This window comes from Heliconius melpomene, chromosome 12 (assembly GCF_056956725.1).
Source record: "Heliconius melpomene rosina isolate 202511_hmr_F chromosome 12, ASM5695672v1, whole genome shotgun sequence".
NCBI lineage: Eukaryota > Metazoa > Arthropoda > Insecta > Lepidoptera > Nymphalidae > Heliconius > Heliconius melpomene.
The window spans coordinates 15,050,038-15,062,053 of record NC_140400.1 but is presented as its reverse complement, the minus strand read 5'-3'; positions in this window follow the sequence as shown (position 1 = coordinate 15,062,053).

The window sequence follows — 12,016 nt, the reverse complement described above, 5'->3', positions numbered from 1 at the left end:
CTCGATATTTATAAGTCAGTCGCAGCGGCACTAGCACGTGGTTGTGACGTGTGGTTTTCGGTTGGATTCCCACTTGGGGGATGAACTATTTAATATATTAATTTCCTCGCTCTGGTAACGAGGTAAAGCGCGGAGTTGAGTCCCGCCACTTTGAGAATTCAATATAAAGTAGATTACGGAAGTGTCTTAACACTCCCCATCCAGATTCTCTCTGCCTATCCTGCTATGTGTGAGGTACAGCGTGAAACAGTAAACATTTCGTATCATACAATAATATAAAAATATTTACAATTAAAATATTTTACAATACAAAGTAGTAGTAAAGCGCATTCGAGTTGCGAGTCGATCACCGGCACACTAGGGTTATTAACATTTTGTTTATACATATTATATTCTATAGGTCAAGTTCTTATAAAAATATCAAAACAAAGTAGGTATGTGACATATATATAAAGAAATAAATATTATTTTACTTCAATATCAGATTTAAAACATAGCATAAAATAATAATAATAATAATTTATTGAAAAAAAAAAAACATAAATAAATACCGTAGTTGTAATAACAACAATTTTCTTTTAAAGTTGTCCTTTTTAATAAAAAAGAAAATACATAATTTATAGGAATAATAAAAGAAAATAATAAAAATAAACTGAGTTTTTATTTTATACGTGCTACCAATAAAAATATGACTGTCTATATAATTATTTACTTACAGTACCCTAGAACATTGGATGAGCAGGAAGTAAATGTAAGGTAAAAGTAAATATTATAATACAGGTAATGTCCTCGGTGTAAAATAAACATTATGTAAGCGTGCTTTCAAATGTAGTTCTTGTATATTTAGAGGCCAGTCGTAGTGCTGTCTACAGGTGGGTGGGTTCGATTCCCACTGTAGGAAATTAAATATATATCTTTTCATTTTCTCGCTCTGGTAACGAGGCAAAGAGCAATCTTAATTTATCCACATAACACGGGAGACGGGAGCTAGTTAAGACATTTCATTCGCCATTTTCAGTCCAATTTTTGAGACATTACCGGTCCGGGAAAATGCAAAATAATTTGAAGTATAACCATTCCAATGAATGAGAACCAAACCCAGAACTAGCGTGTTAACTGTCAGACGGTTTATTAATACCGGTGACTTAATAAAAAAGATAAATATAAAAGAACACAATAGCTTTCGAGGAAGACGCGTACCGTTGTTAAAGCATCACTTTTTATTGATATAACGGGATGCCTAATTTGAGTATTCGAATCGCAACAGCTTTGAATTGCAAACGGTGGAATGTATTAAAGAGAATGCAACGGAATATTAAATGAATAATTTTTTTTTTTTGAAGCAAAGCACTACGTTGAGTTCCGCCACTTATTACGTAAAGCTTCAAGAATACGGCTGAAAGTGGGTGACGGAAGTGTCTAAATGGTAACAGAATGTCTAAACATTAGGTTCACAGGTTACATTTACCCCGCCGACTTTTAATACATTTATAATCGTGTTACAATCGCAAGTTTTGATAAAAAATCATCTTGTATCATAATTTTTTTATCAATTTATGAATCGTGCATACAAATTATATACCTGAGATTGCTTTTCTGGAAATCGAACCCATAATAGCCTTATTACATTATTATTTCTGATTTGATAAGCTTAATTATAAATCATTCGATCCCTACTCGGTAGTATATAAAATAAATATAAAATTTATATTCATTTTCAATTTCCTTTAAATTTATGTTCATTTTCACGCTCTGGTAGACAATGCGCGGCATTAAGTTCTATCACACACGAATGTCTCGAAAATTGGTTGAAAAATAGGGATAGGGAATGATGTGTCTTAACACTCCAAAATATCTCAAATTACCTTTTAATTTGGGATTTTTTGATTACATTAAAAGGAAATTGAAAATAAATTTCAAAAATGTTTTTTTGAATCTATATAATACTTTTAGGAGTATATTTATATTATTAAGTTTAATAGTTTGTTTTTTGGGTAGGATATAAACTGTCCTATTCCCAATCTCAGGGACTACCGATTCGAATTCTTTTTTTTTATATTGGACAGTCCATTCATAGGACTGTACTTGCACTCCCTAAGTTGAAATCGAACCTATAATTCTCGCGTTTAGAACAAGACATCCTCGTTTTTAATAGTTTAATTTAAAATGCATATATTAGTTAGCGAGCTCCAGTTAGCTAGTAAATCTAACTGCAGTTAGCTAGTAAATCATATATTTTTTATGTAAATAGTAATTATGTGGTAGAAACGGTTAACGTTTAGTCACGTATTGTAACATCTTTTATATAGATATTATTTTTAATACTAAGGTTTCGTAATATTAAGTAGTAGTTATTTTCTTGTAATACAGTCGTGGCTCAAATGGTAAGTAAGTATCTGAATAGTCAGGGATTCGATTTCCAAAATAAGTTATACTTAAAGTAAAATAAAGAAATATTTGTTAGACCAGTTATTGATTCTGCACGTGGTGCTGGGACATAAGCACAAGTTGTGGGTTCGATTCCAACTCGAGAAAGTGAACTATTTAGTGTTTTCATATATTTCACGTTTCCATATTCTCTCTGCCTACCCTGCCATGTCCGGGATACAGCGTGACGGAAGAAATAAGGAAAGTGGAACAGTCGCGCTATCTCATGTCAGAGCTGGTAAATTAAAATAATGTGAATGAAATACTCGTAATTGCATCACAATGGCCTCAACACAAACCGGAAATTACACTGTCATTGGAAAAATAAGGAAAATGTATTATTATATTAAACGTACATTTATAACAAAAAAACATTTAAAAAAACACATAGTCGTAAATTTTATTGTAATGTAATTTATATAATGGAAAGAAATTGTTTCCTAATAGATGCACGGTACTTCCCCTTATTTTTTTTAGCTTCAATACTTTTATTAAACATAATAGCATTTATGTGAAACACCTGACTTATTTTATCTATCAATATTGATATTTCGTGATTGTCTTTAGTAATAAATATGAAAACACATACATTGTTTATTTACATAAAGTAACTTATATTTTATTAATATAAAGCAACTGATAGGTACTATTGAGGGCGTCGTGGTGCACAGTGTGGATTAGATACTTAGGGGAATTTAACTTATTGATAACAAAACAAGGCGCGGCGTTGAGTTCCGCCACTCCACTCACAATGTTGTGACAATTTGGTAAAAGTGGGCAACGTGTGAAAACTAAGTTCCCCCTTGCTATGCGGGAAAAGCAGAACTTAACGCCGCGCTTTGCCTCGACACAAGAGCGAAGAAATTAATAATAATAACAAAAAAAAGGTTTTGATAATCTATATATATAAAATCGAAAGGTCACTCACTCATCACGAAATCTCAGAAACTACAAGTGCTAGGAATCTCAAATTTTGCATAGGAGTTACTTATAGGACGTAGGTGCTCGCTAAGACGGGAATTTGCAATATTCGACTCCTAAGGGGATGAAATAGGGGTTGAAAGTTTGTATAGAATTTTTTTTAAATCGCCACCGATTTTTATAAGATTTGAAATTTAAACTCCTTCAAGTATTTCATTGAACACGTGTTACATGGTTTATTAGGATTCACTCCTAAAAGTGCAAATAAGCGGGCGAAGCTGCGCGCGTCCGCTAGTTTATTATACAAGTGTTACAATTTTTATTATGAAGTGATTAGCACGTGAAGAGGTGTGTTTTTTCTTTAAGCCTCGCTTTGGAATGGTAAACATTTCCTCAATGTATAGAATAATATTTACATACAAAATTAAGATAAGGTAAACGCTACAATTTACTCGTCAGTGTATTGCAGGTAATTTTTATTGTTACCTTATACAGGTGGTTTCTTTCATAGAAATATTTTTAACTAGTCGTCTCCCGTATTCTTGTTTATATGGAATTCAAGTAACATGTATAAAAATTTTTTCCCCAATTAATCCCTACTTAGTGCTTCCCTACACTCCCTGATCTACTTTAGCAAATTTTGATTTTTTAAGTACAATCACTTTTTTAAGTACATCAGTCACTCAGTAACGGAAGAGTTTTAGTTAATCAATAAATGTATAATATTATTTATTTACATAATTAACATTATTTTGTTTTAATTTGTGATTTTTTTAATGAATTCAGATTTAGGTACAAACGCGTAGTGTGGTATTTTTAAACACAATTTGATTGTCACTAATAATAAGATAACTAATAATAGTAACAAGAAGGCCAAAAAAGAAAAACATATCTAAATATTTGAACTTTGCCCACGAGATTTCTATCATGTGGTACGTCAATGCAGAAGGCAGTATCACCTTTTCTCTCTCTGGAGCACTATCCACCTATGGTCCTACCGTCGGAAGAGTATGTTTTTATATTTTAAAATGTGTTTGTTTTATATTGATATATATTTAAAAATGTAAAATTTATTTCTCTTGGATAATAAAAAAAAATATGTTTTATTTATATTGAATAATGTTTGTTTTTTTTTCTTTTTCGGATCTTTCAAGGCGTAAATACCATTTTTATTATGTTCCCGGAACATATCATGTAAAATTGATAAATGGCATTTTTTATTCCAATTTTTTTTAAAAAATATTTTTTAGATTTATAAACAATTGTAATATATATTACAATTGTAATTATTAGATTGATTTGTACGATATTAATGATTATACTGGGAAAGGATTTCTATGATTTCTACAGTGTTTTTTGTTTCTTTTATATGGCAAATGTCTATTATATGTGCCACAAAAAATATCAAAGAGAAAAATTGAATTTTTTGAATTTGTATTTTTATAATTATGTATAATAAACATAATTATGTTTCATAATTATGTAATAAAAACTAATAAGATAGGTAGAAATCGAATCTATAACCATAACCATTTTTAAAATTTATACTCACCAAGCAATCGGGGAGCCGCAGCCACTGTGCTCAGAATACAGAATATAGTAAACATTTCGACACCGAGGGGCGTGGCTTTGCGACTGACAATTATCTTTACATGTGGAGCTTTATAACTCATATATTTATATGTATAGGCTGTTTGTATGGTGTATAGAGAAAATTACATTAAACAATCAATTTAAGTTATTTTATTTTATTTATTTTCACATATATTATAATGATATAAGTTCAATGCTGCTCTGTTTCTAAGCAGACTTAGATAATTAAAAAATATATATGAAAATGTTGAAAATTACTATCAAGCACACAATAGTTACAATAAGAGGCTTATCAAAATATACAGTTACTAGCGGACGCGCGCAGCTTCGCTTGCGTATTTAAGGGTGAATTCTAATAACCCATGAAACATGTGTTCAAAGAAATATTTTTAAGATTCTAAGTATCAAATTTTATAAAAATCGGTGGCGATTTAAGAATTTTCCCATACAAACTTTCAACCCCTTATTTGCACCCTTAGGGGGTGAATTCTAGAAAACCATGAAACATGTGTTTAATTATATACGCTTTAATAGTCTGAATTTCAAATTTTATAAAAATTGGTGAGGATTTAAAAAAAACCTATACAAACTTTCAACCTCTTATTTGCACCCTTAGGGGGAGAATTCTAGAAAACGATGAAACACGTGTTCAATTAAATACTTTTAAAAATCTAAATTTCAAATTTTATAAAAATCGGTGCCGATTTAATTTTTTTTCCATACAAACTTTGAACCCCTTTTTCACCCCTTTAGGGTTAAAATTTTTCAAAATCCCTTCTTAGTGGATGTCCAGATTACGAAAGTAAACTTTTGTCCAAATTTAACGTTTCTACCATCAGCGGTTACGGCTGTGCGTGCGTCTTACCTCAGTCAGTGAGGACAAGTCCTTTTATATATATAGATTATAAAATATAAAAGAAACACCTTTCATAAATGCTTATTTCTAATTATATTTTTTTTATTTTAATTATCGAAATGATATAAATAGTCATAATGTTTGAAATTTTCCTATAATTTTCTTATAATGTCTTGATTTTAATTTTTTCTTAAAAAAATACTTTAGCGAAAAGTGAACACACTGTATAACTAAACCACGCTCGACCACCGTGGGCTTACACTGTCGCGGAGGAGACTGACGCACGCCTTATCTAATTATATATTTTTTTAATGATAATCTTTTTAGCTAAAAACATTAAAATTCTTAATTATATAAAAATAACTTTATCTTATATTTTGTGGGTTATATAAAACGATATACATATTATGATATTTATTGATTTCATATAGAGTAGTAGCCGCCCGCAACTTCGCTTCTGTGAACTGTGAAATAAAAATTCTTATTGTTCTCTTCCCCATATGACTTTCGAGAAATATTTTTTTAATGCTCCCGTATACTCCCCATGGTCACTTAATACTTAACTCAACTCAACCAGACTTAGGATACAATTAAATAATTAATTTATTAATTAAATAAAATGTATTAATTAAATTATTTGGGACGTAGCTATCCAACTATATAAACTATTTTTAAGATTGTCCCAAAGATTGCGTACCCCCAAGTGCCAAATGACAGTTTCATTTGACAGGAACGTATTTGTTTACATATAATTAATTCGAACATATGTTTATAAGAATTATTTTTTTTATCCCCACATGCATTTAAAAATATTCCCCACTATCTGGACACGTGACAGTCCACTACTTTGCGGTTTCATAGGAACTTCCTGGCACGCGCCACACATCTGTGAAATGCCCCATTTGCGGTAATGTTTCTAGGTCAATACGATTTCGGTTCCTTTAAAACCTTGATTCCACTTACAAAAGTTAATTATGATTTAGTTTTCTTTTATTTTTAATTTTTATTTTTATATATCAAATCCACTGTCTTGTAATTAATAATGAAAATCTTTATTGTACGCCCAAAAAGAAATAAAAGGAAATACTAAAAAGGCAATATATTATTCTTTGTTGCATCTAGTAACAAACAATGACATATAGGCAAAAATATTATCGGGAATAGTAAACTTATCCTTAACTAGCGACCCCCTTGCGGCTTCGCCCGCTTTTACTGCTGGATAATTCATGTAATGTATGTTTGCAAAGCACTTAAGATTTACGCATTTTCGTAGTTTCAATAAGGATTTTCCAATTGTTTTACACAGCAAGGATTTTTTAGTAGGTACCGTTATTTTAAATCTGTGCTACTTATCTTTTCAAGTACTTATTAAAATATATTTAAATGGCTATTTTTAGATAGATAAATGACTATTTTTAAACGGAAGAAATTATAAACAAAAACCTACCTACTAATAACTACTACAAAAAATATATCGCGCTGAAATAATACATTCAACTCTAATTATCCAATACGTGCAAACGCATCTAAATCTTCGTTGCTATAAAGGCAGGCGGGTTTTTTTTTTTGCTTGTGGTTAATGCTGAAGAGGGTATTCTGTCCCTGATGAAAAGCAAGCACTACGTGGCTGCCTGTGAGGAAAATTAAATTGAATGCATCGGCCGGGAATCAAACACGGGCCGCCCGCGTGGCAGGCGAGGATTCTACCACTGAACCACCGATGCGTGTAAGGCAGGCGGGCGCGGCGGACTCGCTTGTATAAGCATAACGTCGCGAGGCGCGTTTCGCAGCAAGGATTTTTTGATATTGTAACAACTTCTAAAGTACTTATTAAAATGAAAAACAGTAAAGACAGTTTTGATCTACATTAAATGGCCAACGTAACTAATATACTTATTTATATGCTGAGAGTAAGGGATAAGTAAAACTTGAGTCCATACTGCTGAAGTGTCAACGACGTGATGTGTCAACAATTAAATGCGTTTTTCTCTTAAACTATTCGCAATTTCGAAATTGTGTAAAAAGCAAATTTTATCTTCGTTTAACGTAGAAAATTAATAAGGTATTTTAAAGGATAAGGATTAATACCATTATGGAAAAATATCCCTCACAATAAAAAATATATTGAAATTATTATTTTTAGACAGAAATATGATCACTACACGTTATCCTTAAAAGATAAAAATATGCTCTCGCGGACTTTTTTGTAGATCTCATTGAGAGGAACAATACTCCAGTACATTTTTTTCATGTAGTACTTACCATTAAAGCAGCGCATGCGCGAAAATGTCTCAGCGGGTAGGACTTTATTCATATTTTTCGTATTTATGTTAATTTACATAAGAATGTACAAATAATAAACTATATATAAACCTTCTACGAAAAATACTCGACCTAATGGTGAAAACCGCAATAAAATCCGTTGGGTGGTTTAGAAGAAGAAGAGTTAGAAACAACAGACAGACACGAAAAGCGACTTTGTCTTATAAGATATAGGATGTGCAGTCGTAGCACAGGGGTACGATGTGACTATAACGATCATGGGTTCGATCCCCACTTGGGGGAATTAATTATTATTTATTAATAAATTAATTTCTTCGCTCTAGCAATAAGGCAAAAAGATCGGCGTTCAGTTCCGCCACTTAACACGTAATACGATAAATTCGGTGGAAAATGGTTGCCTCCGCAGGTTCCCTCTGCCTACCCTACTTTATGTGGGCGAAAAGCACAATGTGCAATATTATTTATTTATTTTTATATTATTTACCAGAATTTACAGTTGCACAACAATATTATCACAGAATAAGTGGTATCACGTGACGCCAGAAACAAAATGCCAGTTTCATATTAATGTCGTTATCGTTAAGTTACAGTTGTCTTTGACCTTTAGTTAGAGTTCTTCTACCTTTAAGCATTTAATCCATTTTTATACTGTGCAGGTTCAATGATTGATGAGGACTCACTGACCTCATGACTTAATATCTATGTCGTGCGAATATATCTTTTATTTTAAGCTCACCTGTATCATGTAAATAGCAAAATAAGCAGAGGATCCGTAGCATGAAAACACTCAGTACCTCACTTTTCACTCAATTTTTGGGATAGTTCATGATTAGTGGCGGAACTCAACGCCACGCCTTGTCTACGAATGGGAATCGAACCTATAATCAATGTTTACAATCACACGCTGCCCCACTGTGTCTCGGCAATTCCAGATCATATCTAAACCAATTATTAATATAAATTATTACCTTAGTAATAATTCAATCTACTCAAGGTATCTTTGCCACTAATTTTTGTTTTCTGGTCCAAAGTATTGTGTAGATGCTATTCTCGCTAAGGAGGATGTGAGAGATTGGTTTGACTATTGTGAACGTATTGCATTACACGACTCCATGGCCTTTGACACTCGAGGACAACAGATGGGTAGGTAATGTTTGCGTTTTTTATTTTCCATATAAAGCTTGTTTGCTTCTGTTTTGTTTGGTAATACAATTTAATAAACGTTGTTTGTAATTTAAATAGCGAAGGTTAAAATGGTATTTTTAATTTTTATGAAGTAATCAGGGGAAATAATCATAATAAACAATTTTTTTTTAAATCTTTTCTTTTGGTAATTGAAACTAATGTTATAATAAAAAGAAAGATGGACCAGATAGAACGGAGTTCCAAACGCTACGATTTATGTACTTTTGCCTAGTCAGCTATCATTAGCTTTGTCATATAAACTAGCCTTTCTTGTTTCATCAATTTTCTTTTACATTCATTGCCTCGACGTGCCTAAACCACATGAGCATGTTCTTCTTCATTCTCGCGGTGATATCCTTGCTAGTTCCTGACATTCTATGTATCGCTCCACTGCACATTCGGTCAGTTGATCACATCTAAAACATGTTTGGTATTTATTTCATGCTTCTTCATAAGAAGACACTTTGCCGCCTTATCAATGCAGCCAAGGCACATCTAATTCTGTTATCAGCAGTTGAAATTACCAACGAAAAATATTGTAACAAAATGAAAATGTAACTCGAAGGTTAAAATTAAGTTTAAAAGTCACGTTAACCTATCAGAAAATTGCTATAGAATAGTATACATAATTGAAAAAAATTAATAAAAACGTACAAAAAGTCTTATAACATTAGACAGGCCCTTGATACGTTTAATATTAATTTAATGAATTGCATAGAGTCGTGCGACCTGCTTGAACTGTAGTTTCGCTTGACTTTGACCCACTGCGTGAAAACATTTTCGATTCGTTATTTTTTATAGATACTTATATATATATTGGGTTTCGCAGTGGAACAGCGTTCAGCTTTTGTAGGTTCGATTATATTTGAATTATTATCTGCGTTTAGATATTATATTTATTGCTTGATATTAGATTGCGGAAAGTGGGAAACGGAATGTTTTAACACTAGAATTCCTACCCTACTATTCGTAATAAAGCGTAAAGCTGCTGTTCGTATACGTTTGTTTATAGTTCGATTATGTTTTGTAGGGTTTAAAAAACTGACTTAAGCTGCAACAAGTAACAAAAAATATATGATACAAAATTAATATTATCTACATTCTATATGCTTAAAACATTTTTCATACATCAAACCCACACCCCGGCCACATTGCAGCCGCATGACGCGTGATAGGCGTGTGCGAATGCCGCCACGCGATTGGTCGAATATCGCGTGACGTCATGTCGTAGATAAAAAAGTTACAAGCTAATGTCTAATCTATTTATTATCTGTGATGTTTATATAAGGCATGGAGGCTGTATTTTTTATAATTACAATTAGATTAAATATATTATGTAAATTATAATTGTTTTAAAATGTTTATTTATAGTTTAGAAGGGAAATGTGTTTGGCATATTTTAAAATCGTGATGTTTTTGTTGATCCACGTGTATAATAGAAGAAAAGTAGCCCGCAATATTGTTTGCCTGGACATGGAAAAGCAAAATCCCAAAATTCCCAAATTAGTTTAGCCCATCATGTTCCAGCATCACAGTGTCTGACTGTTATTGCTGCTTTTGTAGGTTCGATTCCCATTAGTGTGCATCATTTGGCGGAAAGTGGGGAACGGAGTATCTTAACACTGGGTTCCCTCTGCTTACCCTAGTGTATGCGGGATACTGCGTGAAGCTGATTGATTGATCTCTATTATTTGTTTTCATTTGCTCGTTCTGGTAATAAGACATGGGGGATCTCGAAATTTGGACGGTGCTTGGAGGAACATAGACGGAGTATTAATAAATAGCGCCTTTACGTAAATAAAGGAAAAGCTGAGTATCCGAGTCAACTTTAGAGAGAAAATGTATGAAAGTGGATGATTTAAATAAATAATATTAATGATTTGAAGTGAAAATAACGAAATATCATAATAAAAAAAATATATGGTCTACGCGGGCGAAGCCGACAATTATAAATCAAAAACTTTATTACTATATCGTTAAAAGCAAATATTGCATATTTCGCAGTAACTTTAATCGTCCATAATCTATTTACTCAGAGTTTACTTTAAAGATTATCCCATATTTATTTCTTAATCAAGAACAATATTTAATCGGTTTAAATATAATTAAGTTAATCCTTTTCATGCTTTAGTCTGCTGAATTTCTTATTTTAAATTCTACTTGCGAAAGAATAATATACCAGCAAGTTTGTTATCTATATAATGTCTATGTAATTACCTATAGTAGATATTTTTTAAGTATGCCACTGAGTGTTACTTGTGTATTTAAAAATGTGTGTATATTTAAAAAAAAACGATAAGATAAGGCGATAGATGTGGGTTCAAAATCCAAATCCAATGGAAAAAATAATTTTAAATATTGTCGCTCGAAGAAATGAATATATCTTAATTACTTTCATTTCCTAATCTCGCCGTACTTAGGCAAATCACGGCGTTAGGTTCCGCTTCTCTATACACAATGGAAAAACGTGAAACAAAAAGAAGAATGGTATCTACTGCATATATTGAACTATTCAAGTTTTAAGTGGTGTGGGAATAAAACTGTTTGAAGGTTAGTATCAATTGCAAAATTGCTTGAAGTCATATAACCCAGGTTGAAAGAAGTGCAGTAGGTATAGTGTTCTAACACTTGTAAATAGAAACTGCAGAAGTGAATATCCACTACCCTACTGCACATAATTATTGTTTTTTAATTATTTTTTGTAATTATAGTGTAATGATATTCCATTTTCTCTCTTACAAGTAGTACCTA